Consider the following 17,712-nt stretch of genomic DNA (forward strand, 5'->3'; position numbering starts at 1 on the left):
TTATCACTAAATCACTTTGTTGCTGAGTTCCCTTAATTAAGCAGTGGGGAAAAAAATTTGAATCCCTGGACATTTAATAGTGAATATAGTGGTAGAAGAGAGTGATTAATTGAGATATCAGTTGCTTTCCTTAGGAAACTAAATTTCTGTAACCTACTATGGCAAAGCAAGAATGAAAATAAAACTCAAGCATCATCTAAACTGCTGAATTAATTGAGGGCATATTAAAAAGTTTTATAGGCTCTCTATAAAGTAAAATAAATAGCAAGAAAGCTATATTCTTTATGCAAACATTTTTCATTACAGTACGTGTCGGTCCCTTGGTGAGAGCTCATTAACTTTTTAAAAATTACCTTTAATGGGCTACTCATTATCATCACCATCAAATGCTTCACTTGTCCGACATTCTAGCGTTTAGAGCAGATTAAAGCCAAAATTACCCTCTAGATACAGGGCATATTCAACTACACAGGAAAAAAAAAATAAAATCATTCTGTAAAGTCATGGCTTATAAGCAGTGAAAATTAGGAATGTTGAAAGCAGCCTTTTTTTAAAGCTCAGGAATGTGTCTCAGTGTGGTAGCTGTGGTTTTCAGCAATATATAAAAAAATGAAAAGGTTCCTCATTTTCAAGTCCCTTATTGAAAAGCTATTTGGTTAAACATAATTGAGAAACAGGCACTTTGAAGCCTGGTCTCCAGGGTTTGGGCATATCCTTGTTTGGCTGTTGTTTTACTAAGAGACTTGAACAAGTCACTTTTTCCTTTGACTGAATTAAAACCTGTGGGTATTGAGATCTCCTTTGCCAAGGACTGCAAACCTCTGCATGAAAGCTACTTTAGGTGATCACTGCTTCATTGTTACTCATCCTGCAAGAGCTCTGCTTGATCTCAAAACCACTCCAAGCAGGAGCAGAAACAGCACAAGATCTGAATTTTTAGCTTGTTTAAATTGGCTCAAGCGTGTCAATTTCAGTGGAAATTCACTCATTTGCACCAGTAGGGAAATTGGCGTCCACTCTGTTTTTTTTTCTAAGGGTGTTTGAGGAGAGTGTAAATTCAAGAGTGCTGATTAAGAATTACAGACATCCTGGCATGTTTTGATTTATTCGGACTGCAGTGCTCAAATGTTCTTGTTGTGATGAATAGCAAGGTTCATCAAGGTTGCTTTAGCAAGGCAACCTCAAGAGCATTTTTGTGATGGCAACTTCACTTACTCCTCTGAAGAGGAAAGCAATATATAAACAGGGCTCAGTCTTATGCTGGATGAACTCTTCTAGCTCTAAGGGAGCTGGCTTGATGGTGTCAGCCATGGGTTTGGACCTCCTTTTGCCTTGCCTTTCCTTGGGTTTTCTGAACATGGCAGTAATTTACCTGAGTCACCGATATTCAAAGGTGCTCTTGGGCTGTGGTACCAGGCAGGCTGTCAAAATGGCACCAGTGTTACACAGATGAGGTGAGGTTTTTTCACTTAAGCATGCTGTGGTACCTTGCTGTAGTCCTCCTGGTTTTAGGGAGATGTCCCAAGAATCCTTCCTCTGTCAGTAAAAAGATCCTGTTACTGTTCAAATCATCCACTGCTGCAACTTTTCATCTATTTCCTCCAAGAATCTTAGTTTATTTTTCAAAGCTATTGAACTGAAAATTATGGTGCTGCAATATACGGCCAGGCTTTTTAGTTTAACTTTCTTCCTTGACTGGGTTTTGGTTAAAGTCCTGTATCAATAGTCCTTTGTTTGAAATAAAGGCATTCTGAAATTGTCTGGTCTACTCACAATGGTCTTTTCAGCCCTACAGCTGATAAGATTCTCCAGATATCTCTCTTCTGGCACTTTATATCTGATGAAGGAAGTATCTGAAGATTGGTGAGAAGCTGCAGACACCCTGGTGCAAAATAAAAGACACTTTGGTACATCTCAATTGATGGAGTTGGAGTGTTCTCCAGATATTCTGGATATTGCTGGTAAGGTTCATAAACTGAGATTGTCCAAAACTTGCCCCAAAGAATATAAGCATTTATGCATTACCCTATTATTTCTCATCTATTTAGACCTGTAAGTTGTAGCATTGCACGTATATTGTTATGTCCTCATGGCAGATTCAGATATTCTTCAGAGCTTTGAAGCATTCTCCAGCCAGTGCTTCTTTTAAGCCCGCTACTTATTTGGTAATATACAGGCCAGCTGGATAATTTTTGAAAAGCAGACAAGCATGCAATTTTTATCATGCTAGTACATTCTCTTGCTGCTGTATCTTTGCTGCACTTGGAAATGAAGACAGTGTAATTACCTAACAATTATCTTGTCAGCTTGTAGCAGAATGCGAAATTTGGATTGAGGTAGGGAATGGGAGTGCATCTAAACACCAGGCTCTTATGATATGGTGTTCATTTACTTTCCACACTGATTTTGGGACTGAGTAATGAGGTAGATGTGTGTGGTTAAGCTAAGTGGCCCAGGATGTTGCTCAGAGCACAGGAAATTGATTGGCCTCCACGTACCTATGGATTACTGCAGTGTGGGGAGAGACTTCCTGCACTGCATGGAATGGAGTGGCCCCTACCAGCATTTTCAGGTAGTTTGACAGCCATGGGAGGGGGAGATGGCATCATGTTTTTGCCTGGTGGAAGAAGGGGCAGTCTCTTCTTCATGGGGCCATTGAGGCAGCATGCCTCTAAGTGTATGCCCAGACTGACCATCTGTCTTCTCTGTCAGTCCTTGTTATGTTGCAAGGTGAGAAGGATACAATAGTACATGAGGAACAGTTCCCATTTTTCAGCCTGTCATTTTTGGTTCTTGCTGGTTGATATCTTCTGGAGGCTCCCTTAAACACAGGGATGTCAGCTGAGAGAAATTATAATTATTTGCCATTGTGGACAGCTGTGTTAAACTAATTTGTACATATTTGGACAGGAAATGGTACTTACAGGGTTTAAATCTCAACAACGAAGTGTCATTCCTTTCTGACTCAGATGCTTTTTGGCAAACCTTTGACTGGTAGATATTCTCCTGCTTGTAAGGAAGTGTTCCTTTTCCTGATGGAGAGGGCTCTAGGAGTGTGACAGTTCTAAGCTCAAACAGTAGTACTTTCACAACCACCATGGCCACAAATTCCAGAAGTTCTGTGCTGGTAAGAGGTAGCCACAAAGCAGGCTTAGTTCTCACTCTGATCAGTTTACAGCTTTTTCCCTCCTGACTTTGCATAGCTCGAGAGACATCTTAGCATGTATACCAGTCAACACAGAGAGGAACATGGGAAGTGACTTTCAGCTGACAGATTCTGATGGGCCCTGATCTGCTATCAATACTCTTGAAGTCTTTTCAAAACAAATGCTGTTTCTGTCAATGCAACTCTTTCACACTTCGGCATTTCAAGGCCTAAGCCTCCTGCCTTTAGTCAGTAGTGGGGGATTTTGGAGATTAGAAATCATAGTATGAGTTGCTAAGTGGTTTGTGTTTCAAAGTCAGCTGCAAGTTAAGATATCTTTTGGCAGAAGCATGCAGTAAATGGGCCAATCCCTCAAATACAATCCAGACTGCCTGTTGCAAAGGACTTATCATTCTGGTATAGGCAGTCAGGTTGCATTACTGAATGCTTTGTGCAGCAAGGGTGGCATAAGAGTAGTCTTGGAGGTACTGAGATCTGCTTAACAATCTCAGTATTTCCTTTTGATTTTTTTATTTTGTTTCATGCTCTGTGGTGAATATTGCACCAAACCAGTTTTGGTTTTGCACTGTTTCTTAAGAACAGAACATTATTCTTTACCATTATATATGTTCTTGAGGCCTTGACTTTTTATATTGCTGTGAATATTTGCAAGGCTTTCTGTATAATTGCTACAAAAAGAGACTTAAGGATATTAAGTGCAGATTTCACTGGTTAAAAGAAATAAATAACTGCTTAGTTGTGTCCTTAGAACAGGAATGGTATGTTGCCCTTCATCCAGTCCATGCTAGGGCTGGAAGCCTGGGGTTCACAAGGTGTGGAAGAAACCCTGTGAAAGGCAGAGAGCAATCGCAAAATGTTATTTTGCTACAAAACACAGCCCTCCTGCACTGCCCATCACCAGAGGGGTTGGGATGGACTGTGTGTAAACTGTGGTGAAAGCTAAGGAAGCTTAAACTGGGAAGTTAGGAGGAAAGGTTAAGGTTGTTAAGGGTTTAATAGCTTTCTTTCTTCTTTCTCATTACTTAAGTCAGTGATTAGAAATGTGAATTAATTTGCAGTAACTTAAGTAAAAATCTCCCTAGTGAAGGCTAGCTAGCAGCAGCAAATGTGTTATTGGACATTTGGGCTGTAAGTGTTTCAGCTGTTATATCTTGGAGGGATAGTAGGTATGAACAATGAGTAAGTGCATTGGAAATAGAGTTTGAAGGTACCTGAACAAGATCCTTAGGGTTGGGAAGATGAATAAGAAAGGATGTGTGTCAACTTTATCATGGTCTAAATATATGTACTCTTCACAAATTTCAATCTTCATCCCAGTGGGCTAAACTGTATGGATTAACTTTATAGCAATCTGAATTCATGTTTTTAAAAACTTCATTCCCTGCTCCTGCAACAAATGTAACCAAGCTTCAATCTTTTGAATATATATGTATTACATATGCCACCCCTTACCCCTGTGGACTGCGGGGTTATTTGGGTTAATGTATGCTGAGCACTTGCTACAAATTTTATACCTTTTTCTTGCAAAACACAAAGCTAAGAATACAATAGATTTTTTCATTTATTTACTATAGCATACAAAGCAGATGATGACAACAGTAGAAGTAAAGATCACCACCACTGTTGGAGGTACCAGTAGGTTCATGACTCAAATAGCTGCAGGGCTTTTTCCACATGTAATATGTGTGGCAAAGAGTGTTCTCTTGATGTAACACAGGTATTTCGCAACCTAGGCAATAAAATACTGTACCAAATGGCTCAACTGTTCTGGACATTGCTCCACATCCTGAATAACATTAACTGAGCTTTCTATTTTCCCTGTGTCTGCAAGTCCTTAACTCTCAGTTTTGATGGGCTTTCTGCCCCACTTCATCCTTGTCTGGGGTGCTTCCCTCCATGTGATTCCTCTGGCACCTCTCCCTCCATGTGTCTCTTTCTCTTGGTTCTGCTGCTTGCTTGTAAATAACTGATGGGGCACTGTGTGCTCCTTTTGGGATGCCATGGACAATTACATCAGCTTTAGAGCCAGCTGCCACCTGCATAGAGCAGTTCATGGCCCTGCTGAAGTCTGCCATGTGTGTCCAGTGTGTCACTCATGAGATCATCAGGCATTCCTGCAAGTGTCAGCTTAATGCTCATGCAGGAGTAAATCGGGTGCTTGTGAGCTGTGCCATCATGCATTAAATGGTCAGGTTCTCGTGCATGAATTCAGAGATCATGTGTGACCTGAATGTGCAGTCTTGTGTGAGTGAATGGGGCATCTTGAGTGAATTGGATGCCCATATGTGAGCTAATTGGGTGCTCAAGCATGAATTAATTGTGCCTCCATGCAGGGATTAATTGGATAATCAAGCATCAACTTGCAGGACACTCATGCAAGAACTAACTGGGTGCTCATGCATGAACTACTTGGGCGGTCTGGCATAAATTAATTTGGCACTTGGATGTGAATTAATCGTTCACCTATGTTTGAGTCATTGGGCACTTGAGGATGAACTGATTGGGCCCTCATGCATGAACTGATAGATCGCTCAGGTGTGAATTATTTGAGTGCCCATGCATAAACTGGATGAGCACACATGCATGTATTGATTGGGTACTCATGCATGAGCTTATTGAACACTCAAGCAGGAACTAGCTGAGCATCCCAGTGTGACTTCATGGGATACTCATGCATGAATGCAGTGCCCTGCAATGTATGCCCTGAGGGGCATAATAATACATGTTCAGGCTGAGTATAATCCCTACATCCCATAGGGATGGGGCTTGAAGTTTGTGAAAAGCAGATATAGCCAGACTGTGATAAGATTGACCCCATAATCTACTCCACCAGCTCAAGGGGTAGAGCTTGGAATAGCTTCTGAATGAAAATTCAGACTGTGATGATGATGATAATCCTTGTAATTTGGCTCCCTGGGATGGGGCTAGAATTTTACTAAGTGCATATGCACTTGGTTATGATATTAATCCCTTACAGTCTGGTTCACCAGCATAAAGAATAGAGTTTGTGATGGATAAGGTGGTCTGACTGTGTAGGAATGGCACTTAAGGACATAGATTAGTGGTGGACTTGGTAGTGTTAGGTAAATGGTCGGACTCAATGATTTTAAGCATCTTTTTCAACCTAAACGTTTCTACGATATGATTTGTGGGGCAAGGAACAAGATTTTAAAGAGCATTGTTGCAATGCTAATCCCTACTGTCTGTTCTGCAGGGAGGAAGGATGAAGTTTATAATTGCTGTATATTAAGATTGTGAAAATGTTGAAAGTAGAGATAGTAATGTTTATGTGATGAAACATCTCTTAAATATGTGTGTCGTGGAGGCAAGGGGTAGAAGCTATGAAGGTTAAACTGTAGGGTTTACTTTGTTTGTGCATGGGCTCCTAACGAGCTCCTGCATGAGTGTCAGTTTAGTCCATGCATGGTATGGGTGCCTAATTAACTCATGCATGATCACCCATTAGTTCACACCTGATCACACAATTACTTCACGCATGGGTGCCCAATTAGTGCAAAATTTATTGCTCAAATAGTTCGCGCATGAGCGCCCAATTATTTCATGCTTGAGAGCCCAATCAAGTCATGCTTGAGAGTCCAATTAGATCTGGATGAGCACCCAATTTACTCATGCATGAATGCTCAATTAGTACATGTATGAGCACCCAGTGAGTTCATCCCCCAAGTGCACCATGAGTTCTCCCCAATGCTGCACTGGCCACACCTGGTGGGGTTTGGCATCCAGTGGTTCCAGCACAGTCAGCATGGGAGTTGGCCATGAACTGCCCTGTGCAGGTGGCAGCTGGCCCTGAAGCTGAAATGCTGTCCCAAAAGGCCAGGCCCTCAGTGGACCCCGCAGTGCAGACAGCGTGTGGATGCGCTGGGGGAGATGTACGATCAGGAGAATGGCAGAGAAGACATGTACGAGGAGGATGCTCCATACCCAAGGGATGCATGCCTGCATCACTGCAGCCCAAAGACAATGTACAGCAGGGCAAGGAGACTTTGAATGTGGCCATGGATGCCCTAAGGCAGCAGAGTGACACTGGGAAGCCAGAGGGTTGGAAGACACCTAGCAAGACACATGAAGGAGTGGCAGAAGAGGAAACTTTTGTGTACACAACCCCAGCTTCTTGCATTGTCCACTGGATCAATGAGATGATTGGTGCAAACCAAGTATAATTTGTGGTGCAAATAAGAGGAGCTGAGTTTAGGAAGGTATGTTTAGCTTAAGTGCAGTGTAGGAAGGGGGGGAGAAAAGGTGCTTTCTTGAGTACTTAATTTCTTGCATTTTATTCTCTCTCAATGCTTTAGCCTGATTAGAAAGTAATTTGTGTTAACTTCCTAAGAAAACGTTTCCTCAGTAGAGGCTCTTTCATGTACTACAGTGGTTAGTGGAGAATGCAGGCAGCACCCAAGTCTGACATGGTCTGGGGCTGCAATAATTTAAGTGACTTTGACACCTAGGAAGGAATATTGATTATGATATTGGAAACTTGGTGTATTGTGGTATATGTCCTTCGTATCTAGAGCGGTAGGTGCAAACAGTGTGTAAGCAGGTAGGAAATGGAGTTCAAGGGCAATGGAATAAGGTACTGAGGGATGGGAAGGTGGCTGGGACAGGATAGGATGGGGTCAGCTTTGAGCCCTTGCCCCAGTGGCTTACAGCCAGGGATTCAGGAGTGCCATTCATGGAGAGTCTGTGTGCCTGGGAAACTCCAGGAAAGCTGCTGTGCTGTGGCGTGTGGAGGGACTGACTGTGTTCTCTAAACAGATCTCCAGAGACCCCAGAAGCACATGGCGGATGTGGAGAGTTGAGCTGAAGGTCTCTTATTTTAAAATAAAAGAAGCCTGCTAAAAGAAGTGTTAACAAGTGCTCAGTGCAGAAGGGAGGCCCTTGTTCATTATGAGCAGTGCTGGTAGTGCTGTGCTGGGCAAAGTGTGCACCACACAGGGCTTATCCCTACTGACTGGTCCACGGGGCTAAGAGTAGAGTTTGTAATTAGTGTATATTAAGATTGTGATGATGTTGAAAGAATTTAAAATGGACAGATGTTGAAACAGCTCCTATGTGCTTTTCACAGGGGCGAAGGGTAGAATGTATAGGGCAGAAATCACAGGCTTTTCTGCACTCACATGTGCACGCCCAGCTTGTTCATGCATGAGTGCCTGGTGACATCACGCCTGAGTGCCCCATCAGCTCATGCTTGAGTACACAATTTGCTCTTGCTTGCACGCTCAGTTAATTCATGCATCGGTGCCCAATTGATTCATGCATGAGAACCCAATTTCTTCATGCTTGCATGCCCAATTAATTTTTGCATGAGTGCCCAATCAAGTTATGCATGAGTGCCCAATTAATTTGATAAGAGTTCAGAGAAGTGCCACTGCTGGGAACCCTGCGACTGAAGCCAGATGCAAATTAAACCACACCACTTAAAGGACCCCTGGACAAATTAATCTAGGCTGGGAAACCAGTCCAGGGGTTTGAATTGAAAAGAAATGAAAACCAGCTCTTGTTCTACACCTGGGTATAATTAGTACAACATTAACTTGGATTCTTTTTTAGAACCCAGAAAGCAGCTGTGTGGGATGCTGGCTTTCTCCACTCAGAGTTCTGGCCTTTCTGTTGCCATATGAGGTTTTTGTTTTGTTTTGTGCACTCATCATTAAAATGTAATTTCCCATCATATAGCTTTCTCAGCCAGCATGAAATACCCATGAAAACAAAGATATTTTATATGAAAGAGCAAAGTTAAACCAGCAGAAAAATTCAAGAACACAGGGCAGTTCCCAGCCTATTTCAGTAGAAAGGAGAAGTGATGCATTCTTACCTCCAACAGATACCGCAAAAGGCTGTGCATTAGCAATGCTTGGGCATGATTTTTAGAAAATGAAATTATTTTTGTTAGAGAAGACCTAGAGAAAGAGAAGACAAAGGTCTTTTTGTATTATTAATTAGGCTGCATTATCCTTTTGCTTTTCATTTTTCATTACTTTTGTGATGATAACAGTTCCATCACCTAATTTCCACTTCTTGGTGAGCTCTGTTCTCCCATCATTGTCTTCTCCCTGCTGGGTGGTGCAGTTCCTCAGCTAATGTTGGAGCAGGGAAATTGTCTGTGGAGGTCAGAGTGGCAGATGATAACAGTCCCAGTCCCCTCAGCAGATGTTTGCTTTGGGAGCTGGGAGCACTAAAGAGGGTCTGTCTTTTGTTTTTAGACTTAACCTGTAGATGCTTCTAAACTGACCTTTCTTATCTTTGCAGTGTCCTTATAGAAGTAAGTTTAGCTAGTTTTACCTAATATCTGCAGGTTGCTTGTAGCAGTAACGTGAAAGTGTTTTAGCAGCTTGCACCTTTTGAATCTACTGTTCCTTAGAAGTGGGCCAAACCTTGTTGTGTCATATATGGCCACACTGTAGCTTGACTCCAAAAACTGCAAGTCTTACAGAAACCAAGCACCTTTCCTTCTAATTTGACTGGAAAATGAACAGGAGACCATAAAGTTGTCAGTTGCCATTTTTTACTTGCTCTTTATGATATAATACCTGATACGTACAAAGAGTTATGTATTTGGGGTTCATAATTCAGTGGCTTTGGTTTGGATTCTGAATTGTTCTTTTTTAAAGTGGAAGCTACTCTCTGTTCCATCTGTGGTACCTGTTTAAGTAAAACAAACTCCTTGACATGGCTCACTTGTCACTGGTTTCAACATTTGGATCATATAAGATTTTTTTTATCAATGACAGAGAAACTGTTATTGATTTTGTTTTTTCTTTTTATGGTAGGCCAAGGGGAAAAAGAAGGCAAAAATATGAGACATGCTTGGGCATCTGCTGATGTGATTTAATATTCTGGTTTCTCCACCTCAAATTGAAAGAATGACAAGATAGAGCTGTTTGGGCTTGAAGATGCAGAGGATAAATCTCCCTTGGGGCCTAGTTCTCCTGTTCCTATTTAGCTTGAACTCTCTGGGTGGTGCCCCTGATTTAGAGCATACTTAGCAGGTGCAACACGACTGGAATGAGGCAACATAACAACAAAGTATGTAGGAGTAGAGAAGAGCAAGTGTTTTAAAAAGGAGGCACGAAATGGGTTGGTGCACGCAGAACAAAGTAGAGGCGTTTGCAGACTCCACAAGTCTTTTGGAAAGTGTTTCTGGTATCACTTCTCTTTAATTTTAATTTGGAAGCAAAAGGATATATCTGTGCATTTGTGTTCCTTCCCAACTGGAAGGTACCTACTTAAACTGTCATAGGTCTCTTTTGAAGCATTTATTCCGAGCATGACCTAATTGTAGCTCTGGTGGTGCAGGCTTAGGGCACAGAGTTGAATTTAAAGCTCGGCAGCATCAGCTCACAGAACAGGGAGGAAAAACTCTTCTGCAGGGCCATGAGGGCTCTGTGCAGGGTTCATGCTGTGTCTGGCAGATAACCAAGAAGCTTCCCATCAGACTGCCAGAGCTGCACTGCCCTCTTGGGCATGGAGTTAGTGCCAGCATAAATGGAAGGAAAATATAAATGGAAGGAAAATATATTAACTAAATATGAAGGATTCCAAGGCATCTTTTAATCTTGGGCTGATATGCCTTTGCTGCCTGATATTAATTTGCAATGTGGCAATGTGACTGGGTGGCAAAATGCTCTGCTGCCCACACATTGAAGGTCTAAGGGAGAGAGTGTGAGAAGAAAAAACCAAGAGGGAAAAGTCTATTATAGTTTCAGACAGTAAAAATTTTATTGTACCTTTTACGCATTCCAGGGGATGCAAGTAATTTTAAACTGGACTGTGTAAACTGCTACCTCCTGAAGACAGGTGTGGTGTTGGTGTGATGTTTGGATATACCTTCTCCATGTAGGATAAAAGAACAAACTGATGTTCAGTTTGGATCCATAGTTAGTTCTCTCCCTGCCCCCTAAGTTAAACAAGAATGGAGGATATGTAGGTCTTAGAAGCCTTCCCCCTGCCTTTTGCTCTAGCTCTTCTTCCTGCAGTGACTTAGGATGTAGATGAGCTGGCTTCTGGACACTAAAGAAAATGAGAAAATATTTGCAACCTGCAGTTGCAGCAAAGGGACTGCATTTCAGAGGTTTGAGAACTTATTTTCCTCAGCTGATACGTGACCTTTAAACTTAGCTGTAACAGACGTTTGTTTTGCCTTCAGCAATTTTTATTCTCTTTTGCCTCACTCTTGCTGGAGTTTACACTGAATAGTAGTGGAACAGACAGGCTGGTTCACCCTTCTTTCTGTCTCATGTTCTTTCCTGTGAGTAGCAGTGAGAGACAACTGATGCAGGCCCTGAGCCATCGAAGCTGTCAGACCTGGGCACTGGCCTGTGGTAGGTGTTCATCTGGCTAGGTCAGAGTTTAGCTGGCACTGTCCAAGGTCAGCTCCTTCACTGATAAGAGCAAGAAAGCTAGAAGTGATGGCCTCCCCTCCTTTCCTTTGGGAGCTGCTGCACAGCTGAGGCTTTACTGCTGGCGCTACCCTCTTGCTCCATGATGCAATGGTCTTGAACTGACACAGCTCTGACCTGAGCCTGCTGACTGGCATTCCTGCCTTGACATCAGATGTGCCCCAGCACTGCAGATTTGCCATGATCACTGGGCTATGTCTGACTGATCACTGCCTCTTGCCCTCATCTTGACCTTTGCCTGCCAATTTTTGCCTCAACTCTGTGTTGGTGAGGCCAGTGCTGGAACCTTCTTTATTAGCCCTCTTTGTTCCCAGCTTCCTGTGTCTTGCAGAGCCTCCTGCCCTTGCTGCTCCCTGACAGTTAGCAAAGGTGGGGACATGTGGTAAAGCTTCAGCTTAAAAATGGTTCCCAAGGGAAATGAGGGGCAGGTCCTTGCTTCTGGCTTTCTTCACAGCAGCTCTTATCAGGGATGGAGCTGATCTTGAACTCAGCCAGCTAAATGGCTTGCTTAGCCAACTAAATCCTGGGAGGGGGATGAATTCTGGGCCATGAGAAGGTTCTCATACCCGGCTGAGCACCAGTGCTCCCCTCTGTCTTCTGTAGCACTTTGTGGCTGGATGGCTCAGATACACTTGAAAGACTGCCTGTTCAATAATCCTGCTCCCCTGGTCTTTCACAGCTGCACGTTCCTTGCTCCCTGTCCAGCATTGTATACAGTTCTTCCTGTTACTAGGATTGCTGTGGTCCCAGGGCCCCTCTTGCTCTTGTTTCAGTGCTTATTGAAAAGTTTAACAAGCAATATAACACACTTTTAACTTTATTAACCCAGAGTTGTCATGTGCTGCCAGAGAGAGCCTAGTGAATTCCAAAGCCTCAGGCCTGTGAAATGCCTCCCAGCCTGTGCCCCACTCATGTGTAATTTGGTGAGCATGACCCTACTGAAGTGGGAAGTGCTGTGCCCTCCATCTCCCTAGGGCACAAAGCACCATCTCTTGCAGGAAGCTTATGGCTGAAATGTTTATCTTCTGCTTCAGTGCTGAAGCTGTGCTGAAGATAGTTTTTGTCCACTGTTTTTGGGGAGGGAGGAAAGGGATAAAAGCTGGATAACCACCAGTTTTTTGATATAATCTGTGACTGGATTAGGTGCAATGGTGTCTGGGGATGGGGAGTTCCTCTAACAAGTAAGGAGATCACCTCAGCCTGGTTTTTACTTGATGTTGCAAACCTGGCACTATTCTCTTGAGACCTCCCATCAGAAAAATAGAAACTGTCCTTATTTTTTAGTGGATACCCCATAAAATGTGGGTTATGCAGGTTGATAGAATTACTTGGTTCCAGTATCAATGATACCTTATTTTTCCTTTCTTGCTTTGTTGATATATTTACCTGACAGTCAACTCAAGCTTTTTATCTTTTGTGGGGAAGAGCACAAGTTCAAATTGGGAAGGGGAGTAAGTCTAAATAGTATATGTGAGGAAAGTAGATTTATTCTTACTTATGTGGATTGGAAATTGACAGGACAGGAATATGATGCTTTCATCTCTCTCCTTTCTTCTCTTTCTACCATATCTCCTTAATGCTGCACCTACTCTAGGTTATATTCCTTAATGCCTCATTTTTCTTAATCATAACAGTGGTTTTATCATATCCTAATGTATTTTCTGATGCTCTGAAAGACAAGGAGATGACATTTGTCTTCCAAGACTTTTTTTATGTGCATTTTTAGGCATTCAGGAGTGGCTGAAAAGGAAATTTGTCAGCCCTGTTAAGGCACAGTTTGAGATAAATCTCAAATTGCAAATGGATTGTTGAATTTGTACCAACAATTCTTTTTGGTTTTGAATCTTAATTTAGAAGTAGACAAACCTAATGAAAAGACTGGTGGTGAAATATTGAGTATTTGGAAGTGAAGAGGTGAGGACAGGGACATGGTGGGGAGTGAGTCTGTCAGGTAGGCCTAGTTAAAGTAACTTTAAATGAATTAGGGACAGTGGGGGTAAATTAGTCTGTGCTGAGCTCCACACAACGACATCTACAGCAGCACTTGAGCTGGGGAGTTCTATAGCTAACTCAGGTACCTCTGTATTGCAGACATACCCTGAGGTAAAGAGAATATAAATAGGGTTGGAAGGCGAGGGACAGAATGAGCAGCCAATCTGCAGAGGGTGGAGGAGCTGGGATCAAAACTGCTGCAGGTGCTTTGAAAGTCATGAAAAGCCAGAGCCTTAGTTTGCTCACACAGGCACAACTCCTCTGGGCTTCAGGGAGAAAGTGTCTGAGAGGCTCTCAAAGTACATGTGCAGAGCCAGCCTTGTTGTGCTAAAAAACAAGCTCTGATTAACTGTGCACGTGGCAGGAATTTTGCATTGCCGCTAAAGCAATGAAAAGTCCTGAAAGATTTCCATGACATTAATTTTAGTTCATTTGAGATAATCCACGTAGGGCTTAAATAATACATGAGATTTATGCCATCCAAGATATGCAGTGTATCTCAGCCTTAGTGAAAAGAAATTTGCCTTGTTGACACCAACCAGGCAAACCAGCAGACAGGACAGAACTAGTTTTTCATCGGAGGATTGCTGCCTGTTTCTTCTCCTGGCTTTCATCTCTCACTCCCTTTCTTTCCCACCTCCCATTTTTTTTGTTGATTGGTGTCACCTCACATGCTTAGGATGTCTGCCTGTCTGCTCAGAGTGTGAACACATTCCTCAGAATGCTGATTTGTTCGTTTCACGCCAGTGTCACAATGACTTATTAAATTCGGCACCTCCTGATACCCGATGCCTGATGTGTTGCTATCCAAACATTAAATGACAATAAGCATATGCAGCCGCTGGGCCTAGCAAACTCATTTACTTTGATAAAAATGTCATGGCAATATGCTTTAAATCACTGTCCTTTTCATCATTGTTAATTGCTAGCTGTAGACCTCTTTCCTGTGTGTTAGGATGCTGCTCCTCCTAGCCTGATTAAACGTTTTTTTTTCCCTAACTGTAGAAATCTCTTTCAGTGGCAGTGTTATTTCATCAAGAGATGGATTTTGCTCTTAATTAGTCAACATGCCACCAGGGATATTTCAGTCATGGGTGTGAAAAAGCCTCCAGCAAAAGTTCATTCTTTGGGATTAAAAAAAATAATGTATCAGTGACTTGGGGATAATTGGCAGCTTCAGTGACGGTGTGTTGGCTCTAGCAGTGACAATATGTTCTGGTGTAATATCAGTACCTGCTTCTGTCTGCTTTGCAGTTGGCTCAATGCAGACTCAACAAGAGCAGTTCTGTGTATAACAATGTGTGCTATTGAATGCTGGGGGTGAAGAACCATTCCCCACGTTTTCTGCTGTCACTAGTGAGCTGCACAGCTTTCACAAGGCACAGGTTTTATGTTCTCCTCAGCAAAAGTGCACCACCTTTTCTACCCATCCATGATGGCTTGAACTTCATGCTGCGTTTGGATTTGAATATATCTGTCAATTTCTTGCTACTAGTCATATGCTTAGTTTGGACTTTTCCTTTCCTTTTGTCTTTAGGAGCTAGATACTTCTGTGGTCAGAAAGGTTTGACCAACTGAATTCCTGGTGCTATTTTTCCCAAAATAGTAGGAAAAAGATCTTTAAAAACAAAGAAATCATGGAATCCTTCTGCTTCTAGGGAATATAAGGTTATTTGTTGTGATAAGGTTATTTACAATGAGAGAATAGAATTTCAGACATCTTTGTAAAGATACCCATTTCACATTTCAGGGATGACTTTCAAATAAACTGTCTCTGAGCTTGACCAGAAATAGTATCTGAAAGGTTGATTCAGCCTAGTGGTGTTAAAAAAAAATCTATCCTGCATAGAAATTAGATTTTTATTAATAAGATACTATTATATTTTGTAAACAAGTTCTAAAAAGGGGTGTAATTGTCTATGTGTGGGGAAGGAAATCCATACTGCTGAAGGTGTGGAAGTATGAGAGCATGTCAGTCATGCTGCCTGAACCTATTTTAACATTTGCACTCTCACCCTAAATTCCTTAAAGAAATCAAACCCAAACAGTCTCATTTGGTAGATATGTGCTTGATCCAAAGCTTGCTGAAATGCGTGACAAGTTTTGTGATATGATTCTAATTGTCACGAAGAACTTCCAATTACTTAAAGAGAGAGATACAATTTCATCAGTCAAAGATGTTCTTTTCCAAATGGAATGAGCTCTAACACATCCTTCACACTGTAAGCCTGTCAAGCTGTAGTAGAAAGATGTGTGATCAGGCATTTGGAGGTGCCTGCCTCGTAGCAGTGAAGCAGAGGTTGTTGCTTTGGTGTCAGATGAAATGAAGAGCTGGTTGGACTTTGAAGGGTCTATCTTCTCTAGATAAAAGGCCAGTGACCTTTTCACATCAAGCCTGGAGAGAAGGGTCTGGTTAAGGGTGATATGCAAAAGTGTTGGCAAGAGGGCTGGTTCATTAGGGCTGAACCTCCTTTCTCTCACCTTAGGAAAGTAATTTGAGATGTGTCTATTATGTTGCTGTATCCTCACAAGGTGGTGGATCATTCTTTAAAAGCAGAAGCACAAAGAGAAACTCTCTGAAATGTTGCAGTAATGCCTTTCATTTAGAGAAATGCAGAGTATTTTTCTTTTGAGCTTTCGGATATTTTAAAGTGTTTTAATTTTAAAAGTATCTGCCCATAAGAAGGAGTTAATTAAAAAAATGAAATGGAACAGTTTCAGAGTACTACAAAATCTTGTACTGAGCAGAAATGCTGGAAGTTTTATTTTGATCTTTGTTTTCCTTTGGTTAGATGCCAAAGAATGAGAAAGGTATTGTCATTTCCCTTCCGATCCTCAATCCAGTCACAAAAGAAAAGATCTTGTTTATGCTATTGCTAGTAAAGAAGCCAGCTTTCTATAAACATTTTTGAATGATGCCCCACCAGACAATACTGTCTATAGGCCAACTTTTAGACCCTTCTGAATGCCTTAGAACAGCTAGAATTACTTACAAAGACAAGAAGTTGCATTTGTGTACCTGATACAGCAATTCCTCTTGAAGTGGCAGAAAAGAACCACACATGCTCATCAACCATTTCAAACACCTTTAACCATTCAAACACCTATTTTTCTACAGGTAGTTTGTTCATGCCAACAGATGTTTATCAGCAAGTCTTTCCACTTGTGTGTGCAAAATTTTGTTTGTAATATGAATAAAACATTGGGTGCTATAATGCAAAGTAATTTTGTTCAAGTTTCTACCGGTCAGCGTCAGCCTTGATTACTTCACTAGACTTGCATGGTGTGTGGGCAGGAGATTAGAATGTGCTAAGAGGTTGCCTCTGTGTACCTGATATAGTGGTATTACTTACACCTGAAGTGGCAGAAAAGAGCCACTCAGCATCAGTTTCTCTCATGCTCTAGTAATCCATTGTGGATTAATAGCGCGATCAGCTTGGGAGGGTAATACGATTTTAACACTCCAGCAAAGGGTAGGAAAGGAAGGGAAAGGAGAAAGAAAGAAATTTAAGGCAGCAGTTGACATCTATCCTGTGATGTGAACAGTGAATATTTTTCAGGCTCATGAAAGATCTTGTAAAGGGGTAGAACAAACATGACAAAACTCTGAAAGACAGTAACACAGTAGAATTTTGCAGAAGAGAAATTCATGTTTCTGGAGATAAAAAAGATTTTTTTTTTGTTTTATTTATATGTCATTCAGGTAGCATATTAATATAAACAATGCTCTGTTTTCAGTATTTTACAGGCCAGTCAAGGAAGTAACTGAATATACTTGCTTGGAGAAAGAATAGAAGGCTCAGAGAAGATGTTCAGGTCTGGTAAGATACTGGGCTCTGGGAGATTTTTGGAAAGGCTGCTGTTATCAGAGTGCATGGTTTAAGCTGGTGCTGACTGTTGATTAAAAGACCCTGCCTTGTTTGTGGAGAAAATTTAAAATAATCTTGGTTTTGTTTCTTCTTTGGTGTGCAATGGCAAGGCAGTTTTGAAAGTATTTTGTGATGATACAGAAATACACAAGGGGCTAATGATCACTTTTAACTTCCCCTACTACTTCCATAGTTTTTTATTTAATTCTTCTCATTCATCAAACTGTTTGGATGTGATATTTGAGTTGATGGAGGCAAATAGTATAGT

At 41.6% G+C, this 17,712-nt stretch overlaps 1 long non-coding RNA gene across 2 annotated transcripts in view; it reads left to right on the plus strand.

Annotated features, from left to right (window-relative positions):
* LOC139589027 (uncharacterized) overlaps positions 1-17,712 on the plus strand; it is a 324,400-nt gene that overhangs the window by 35,948 nt on the left and 270,740 nt on the right. For both annotated transcript variants that reach the window (XR_011678905.1, XR_011678906.1), the window contains one exon: positions 17,314-17,391. This is a non-coding gene — a long non-coding RNA (uncharacterized lncRNA). The remainder of the gene's footprint in view (positions 1-17,313; positions 17,392-17,712) is intronic.

The sequence above is a fragment of the Agelaius tricolor genome, unplaced genomic scaffold, assembly GCF_023055355.1.
Source record: "Agelaius tricolor isolate 1412-34295 unplaced genomic scaffold, bAgeTri1.0.p SCAF_1, whole genome shotgun sequence".
In the NCBI taxonomy this organism is placed as follows: Eukaryota; Metazoa; Chordata; class Aves; order Passeriformes; family Icteridae; genus Agelaius; species Agelaius tricolor.